Source organism: Anas acuta, chromosome 2 (genome assembly GCF_963932015.1).
Source record: "Anas acuta chromosome 2, bAnaAcu1.1, whole genome shotgun sequence".
In the NCBI taxonomy this organism is placed as follows: Eukaryota; Metazoa; Chordata; class Aves; order Anseriformes; family Anatidae; genus Anas; species Anas acuta.
Window position 1 is genome coordinate 3,906,826 of NC_088980.1, and position 7,504 is coordinate 3,914,329.

Here is a 7,504-nt window from a genome sequence, read left to right on the forward strand (position 1 = left end):
TTTTATTTTATTTTATTTTATTTATTTTATTTAACTAGTCCAGGGCAGCAGAGTTGCTGCTGCTTATTGGCTCCTGAATGACAGCTCTTGCAGGCATTTTTTCTCAGCCCATGCAGGATGCATGTTAATACATGTATCTAATGACCATCCATTTTTCTAAATATCTTCTTAAACCAGGTTTATATGAATATGTCTCAGTCTTTCTCCTAGGACTGCACTGAGTCAGAGCTGGGATCACATTGTTCAAATTTTTTCTCCTACAGAAATAGCTGGGCTCATTCTTTGTACAAGGCAAGTACCTTGTGGCAAGGACCCTGGGTATATTATACCCCTTGCATCAGGTCTCTGTAGAAGTTTAAGTCTTGAAGCATATAGTTTATTATTTTTATTAAATCTATTTTTCATTATTAATACGTCATTATTACTCAATGTTCACTTGTTCACTTTTTTTTTTTTTTCCTATGAGAATTGTGTATATTTCTGATATCCATACTTCCAACTTATTTTTTATTCTTATGAACTTCAGTTTCCCAGTTTCTTGGGGCAATACGGTTTGTTATCTGCTTTATATTATAACAAAGTATTCCTGCCTTTCAGAATCTCACTGGGAGGTGAGAGATTGATGATTAAATTGTGTGACTGCAAAAAATGCAAGTGGGAGCCATGACTGAATCACTGACTTATGGCAAAGGCTACTTTAGTTAACATAATTATGAGTGGATATTGGATCATTTAAATTGGGGCAGTGATCTTTCTGGTGGAATTTGAATAACATTCTGATAAGGTTTTAGGATTAGTAATTTTCAAGCTCAAGTACCAGCTAGAATTCATTGGCTATTTTCCTCTATGTCTACCAATAACTTACTAGAAATCTACATCTCATTTTATATGGACCATATCACATTGACAAGGTTTCTGCAGCTGAGAACTGCCCATCTAATTCTTGTCTGGATATATCTGAGTTACAGGAGGGAAGGCTGGTAAAAATAGCGTATTAGTATGCTAATGCCTTATAGCGTCTTTCAGGCTGTCTGTAATTGCACCTAACAAGTTTTTTTGAAAGTATGTGTCAGTCAGAAGGAATTCTAGTACCAAAGTAGATGGTCCTCTGAAGCTTCATGGGTGACCATCTTGCATTCATAATAACCAAGCAGAATAGTCTGTTTCAGAGCAATGGTCTATATCCAGGTATGGCTACCAGCATTCTTCTGCTCTGTTCTTACTGTGTCACTGCTAAAGTCAATGCTCATAGTGATTCTTGTTCTGATTTTTCCTATATGCATTTCTATAACATTGTTCATCCTAAGGCTGCTTTGTGGCATGTTTAGCTAATGGCTTTAAAACATTTGGAATGTACTACAGTCGTTGTGGATTTTGTCAAAATGAGAACAGGGTTGCTACTATTGATTGCATTTAGCAGATGAGCACTCAAGGATAACAATAGGTAAAGCTCTTATTTAAGACTAGAACATATTGTACAGTCTGTTAGTGCTGTTAAAAACACTTACAATTGTTGGCTTATTCCCTTGAACTATAATAGGAAAGCAGTCAAATCAATGTATTTGACTGATTTTCCATTAACACAGTAAGGTCAAAGTAATTGTCCATCTTCATGAATTCCTATGCTACCAGACTGATGCAGCAGTGAAATATGTTGAACAGGCATGGCAGGTTTTCAGCTCAGCAAAGTGATGTCATCAAGGGACATCATTTAGCTGTTGGCTAAAAATGAGCCAAACAAACAAACAAAGCAAACAAAAATAAAAAGCCAATATAACCACAGCTTCAATGCCCAACTTATATGTGAATACCATTTTGCTTGGGTGTCTGCATTGTATTTGAATAGTTTTAAGCCCTTCACAAATCCTGAAACCAATATTTTTTGGCTTGGGAAGCCTTAACTACCCAGCACCTCTTTTCCCTTTTCATAGTGCAAGGCAGAAAACAATAACATTTATACTATGAAACATAGTTTCTATCGATTTGTACTCTTGTTTGTTAGGAATGGACCAATAGATGGTCCCATTGTGAGCTATGTTGTTCAATTTTTCAAGCTTTCACTTCCACTTTCCTTCCCAGTGACTTCCCAGTGATATGCTTTAACAGTTTTTTGAGACACAGGGAAAGAAATACTTTATTAAGGACAGGTAGCTTTAGATATCTCAACCTACAGTAACAGGATTAAAATCTCTTAATCTAACCTGTGAACGTCCAAAACTCTGACTTTTTTCTTGTGTTCCAACACCTAGTCTGACATATGTTGATTGTTCCTTGGTTTGAAAATAAATAATAATAATATAAGACTATCTTCATTACTAAACCCAGAAAATGCTCTTCTCAAACAGTGACTTTCAGATACCTACTTCGCCACTGCTGTTTGATCTTCATCTTATCACTGTTTCAGGACTGAAGATCTTCAGGGCGTCAGCCAACTTCCTTGTAGGCCTGTAGGTCTTGAATGGCAACATACCTAAACATCTCCCTTGTCAGTTCAGTCTGATGTGCTTATACTGCCACTGGTGTCCAAGCTGAGGTTAGTGGAGATCTAGTCAGCAGAGTCAATAGAATTCATCTTATCACATGTAGGTTCAGTTGCTCACACAGAGGTTCCAGGTGCAGAACATCCAAGACATCAATGGAATGCTACTAGCTGTGACAAAGGATCCATGGAAAAACCCAACACTTTGGGAACAACAGCAGAATATCCTACAGAATCTTATGTTTATATTTAGGCACCTAAATCCTCCAGTTTTCCAGGTGTCTAGTGAAGTGAAGTGAAGTGAAGTGAAGTGAAGTGAATTGCTTTCTAAACTTCACTGACTCAGCTGTCTAGATGTTTATTGATTATAATGAGAGCTCAGACCACCAGCTCTCATGTGGATAACCTCATGAAAATACTTAAATTTCCTAATTTGCAAACTGAATCTAACTCCTAAGGGCTTGGCACATAAACTGGGGCATAAGATTCTCATCCTAAATAGCTTTTGGAATGTTACAACAATTTAAGTATGTTCCAGAAAACAGATCAGTTCTTTTTCCTTTTGTTTGATTTCCAGAAAAACAACAGCAACAACAAAAACCTAACTTCTAACTAAAAGCACTGTGATCATTAAAAAATCACAATAAACAAGCCAATATAAAGTTCATCATATTGCATGCTAGATTGTTTCTTCCAAATGACTCACATTAGATTAATCTCAGGTTCTGTAAAGGCGGAAGATGCACTGCATACTCTCAGCATGCTAATGAAACTGTATGAACTCATCAATTAGCAGCATGGAAACCCATGCATCCCAGCTTCATATGAGAATCCATTGCCTGCAGCAGCATCAATGTGCATGTTGATTGAGCTGATGTTGAATGCAGAATGATTAATTTAACCAACTTGTGCAACCTCAAAGAGATGCACCAGGCACAGAGCAGCAGGAAACTTCTTTCTCAACAGCTGCATCATGCAGGGTAGGTATTTTGAAATTGGATTGCAGAGACAAAATGATTGATTAACCATGAATTAAGTAATAATTCATTAAGTAAATTTAATAAAGCATTCACTTCACACCATGGAGATCTTTTTTGCTTTTCTAATACTAAATTTATGTTATCCACACAATATAAACACAAAGTATTGGCCATTATGTATACAAAGGAAGTATTTATAAGTAATAAATCCACTGGCACCAGAATTTGGGCTGGACACTTCAGTGTCTGTGCTGTTAAATTATAAACAATGTCCCTGGCACAATAATGGTCCAAGACAATTACCATTCTCCCAAATGATTTGGGCATGATAAAGGAGTTAGCATAGGTCACAGATCAGTTCCACATGCCAAAGCAGCGTAGGTTTGATTTTGTGTAACTGCCTTGAGGATAATAAAGTTTAAAATTAAGGATATGGTCAGACTTTATCAGTTGGCACCACAGACAGAGAATGGACCCTGACCACTCCACATCCTGAAGTAGTGTGTGTGAATTATACGGACTTATAGAATTATTCTAAAATAAAGATAGCTCTAGAGGTTATGACAGAATGGTGGGATGGGATTGCTTCAGCTACAGATCTCTGTTCCAGATTTACAGGGTGACTGGTATAATCTCTTGCAGTCTGTTTTGGGCAAGCCTCTGAGGGTATTTTATAATAATACAGGCTATAAAATAATAATAATGATGATGAATTGTTGAACTTAAGCCCAATTTCTGTACACATACAGGTGTGCATTGGATAACAACAGAAGAATCCTCAAATTATTGCTGGATACAGTTTGGGTAATGACAAATCCTCATTTACTTCCATCCACAGCTATTTCAATCTGCTAATTGAAATAACATTACTCCTAAGCACAGGCATGCCCTAGCAAACACAGTTGTTTTACTTTAAAGGACAAAATCCCTACATGACGAGGTGGCCGAGTGGTTAAGGCGATGGACTGCTAATCCATTGTGCTCTGCACGCGTGGGTTCGAATCCCATCCTCGTCGAGAAATAACTTTGGCCAAGAACAGGTTGGATGGGGCTTTGGCTAACCTGATATAGTGGTGGCATCCCTGCCTATGGCAGGGAGGTTGGAGCTAGGTTATCTTTTAGGTCCCTTCCAACCCAAGCCATTCTAGGAACAACCAAATTGATGTTTTTATTCAGATTTAGTAGATAGCATAAGATTAGCCACTAAGAAAAGAGAAGAGACAAGGAAATAGAAAATTAATTATTTTTAAGAAACAGCTTTGCACAGGGATAGATAAGATTGTATTAAAAAAGAGAAACAAGGTTTATTTTTCCATGACAGTGGCTGTGTTTGTCCTCCCATTACATCAGCTACTTCAAGACGTGAGAAGCTCTAACTTCTCACATCTTTTTTTTTTTTTTTTCTGGATAGGAAATTATACTGATGCTGAGTGAACAGGATGGACCCAATCTTCTTCTCCATTGCTCTAAAACAGATCACCTCACTGTGTTCAGGAGCTCTAGCAGTGCAGAACTCATGGGATTAAGTAAAAAATTTGGTTTTGCATTTGTCAAGAATAAAAATGTACTGTATTGTATTCAAAAAGAATATTTAAAAAGTCAAGAAAGAGACCACAGGCAGCATTTATACTAATTACATGGAGATGTTTGAAGCAGTGTCTAGCAGCTCAGGTCAGCTGGAATCAAACTTTCAAATCACTGTCAAATCACTTTTTCTAGGCGTTATTTTGTGCTGGTACTTTTTTGAAGGATTTGCAGTTTGGAACTCATCAGGTAGAACATAGGTGCTCCTAAATTAACAATTCAAAATGGATTCAAGAAACTGTAACTTTAAGGTTATTCCTCCCTACTGACTCTAAAAAGACTGAGCAAAGTTGTGGGATTTGCTCAGCTGAATGGATCTCTACTACATACATTTATATACCTAGGAGGAGATGAGACAATTCCCATTCCTAAATATCTCAGAAACACTTAATTCTAAGCTCTTTCTTTCTTTCTTTCTTAATCATAATCTGTGTCTTTGTTAATGACTTTTAATAGGAAAACCAATTGGGGAAGAAATAACTCCCCCCCCCCCCCTTTTTTTTTTTTTTCCAAACCTTGCATGTTTGCCTGCTTTTCTTCTCTGCTTTTTCCTTGCTGTGAAGAAAATTGAGTCTTGTGAGTCACAAATACTGACCTTGCTTTTGTACTCTGGGTAAACTCTTTCTCTGGTACTCAGCTGGCATCACTGGAAAGATACTAAACACAATTTATTCACATAGGTGATTAGCTTCTAATTTCTGTTAACCACTCCAGCAACTGTGCAAAAATGAACCCTTAATGTGGCTTTCTTCAAAGACAACATAGATTCTGGAATCCTTGAACTAAAGCACACTTTCCGGTGACTGGGTTTCTCATGGGTCTCACACAGGTAATGCAGAGGAGTCTGAGGCAGCAGGGATCTCAGTAAGACCCAACAAGGGTGCTACTAATTAAGAAGGGAAATGCATTTCCCTTTTTCCTTTAAAATTTAAATTTAAACAAAAATTTAATTAAATAAATAATAATTTAAAAAAAAAAGTCCTATAAAATATCCTACTGTGATTGACATATCTTTTAACTTAGACTGACTTGACCTACAGAAGGTTTTTATTGATACACTGATCATGAATCTGAATTTTATGATGATGCTGATAGGGAGGGGTCAAAAAGCTGTAAGATAAAGGATAAAAACAGAACCTAAAGTTATTTAATGGCTAATTATTATTGAGGGAAGTGGAGGAAGAAGATATACACTTCCCAGCAGAAATATTAAAGTCACTGGGATCATAGAATCTCCTGAGTTGGAAGGGACCCACAAGTATCATCAATTCAGCTCCTGGCTTATTGTGACTCATCTTGTTGCTCATCTTCAGCTTGCTATCTGCAGAGTAGCTTATGTTTTTTTATTGAATGCTATACCATTTGCAAGGACATTCGTGCAGACCTACACACTAACATTAAGGTATTATTAAGGTATTCTAACACCTGGGTTAGGTCCTGTCTCATTATTGTCTGTATAAAGAGGAATGACCACTTTGTTTTTGACAAAGAAGAGAAACAGCTTCCTTTAAAGGACTTCAGAGTAGATGATTTGGATTGCTTTTTTTTTTTTTTTTTTTTTTTTTTTTTTTTTTTTTTTCTGGCACTCACTCTTTTGTCCTAATTTTGAAAAGAAATTGAGGTAAAATCAAGTGGAATCAACATAGTAAATAAGTAATGCCTTACCTTTATATAGCTTTTTCTATACACCAGTTTCACAGAGTGCTTCTGATAGTGTTATTTCAGGCATATTGCATCTTATGTAACATAGCAGTCCTACAGCTGACTCTGAAATTGATTGCTTTTGACCTCCAAATTCTTTTCTGACAATATACATTGCAGTTCTTCAACTGTTTCCTCCAGCAACATTTAGCATTTACCTGTGTTCCTGTTTTAAATGTGCGAAGGAAAAAGTAGAGTCTTGCTTTCTGCAGGTGAATACAACTGTCAGATGTATCTTAATAACAGAAAAAAACTTGGAATTATAGCCTTTCTACCCACACATATTATTTTCCTCCCACATCATCAATTATATTTGTGTGAAATATGAAGAGAAATTAAATTCCTAACATCATACATATACTGTTTGATACTTCTTCTTCAGGGGCTGGATTCATAACGTAGGTATCTGAAATTAGCTGTTCAATCTGATCTACTCACCCCTGCCATCCTTTGATGTTGAAGCAGAGAATAAGGCACCTCCAGAGAATGATTTATCCTAGCTTAAAATGAGCGTCTGAGAGAGGTTAAGTGACCCTCTAGAGATGACTGGTTCTCTGCTTAGGGTTCGGTATCTCTGACGTGGGTGACAAAATTTGGTGAGATAAACCTGACCTTTTTCCACTCAGATGGTCTACTAAGAATAATTAATACCTCAAGAGACTCTGCTTTGTTACTGTAGCTGCAAACTTTTATGGTTTCTGAGGTTACATTTCTTACAGGTAATGTGCTGTATCTGTTGCATCTATAAAGTGAAAGATTA

The 7,504-nt window shown here is 36.7% G+C and overlaps 1 non-coding gene across 1 annotated transcript; it reads left to right on the top strand.

The window, feature by feature from the left end:
* The first annotated feature begins 4,393 nt into the window (after positions 1–4,393).
* On the top strand, positions 4,394–4,475 carry TRNAS-GCU (transfer RNA serine (anticodon GCU)). The gene has a single exon. It is a non-coding gene; the product is annotated as a tRNA-Ser (tRNA).
* The last annotated feature ends 3,029 nt before the right edge of the window (positions 4,476–7,504 follow it).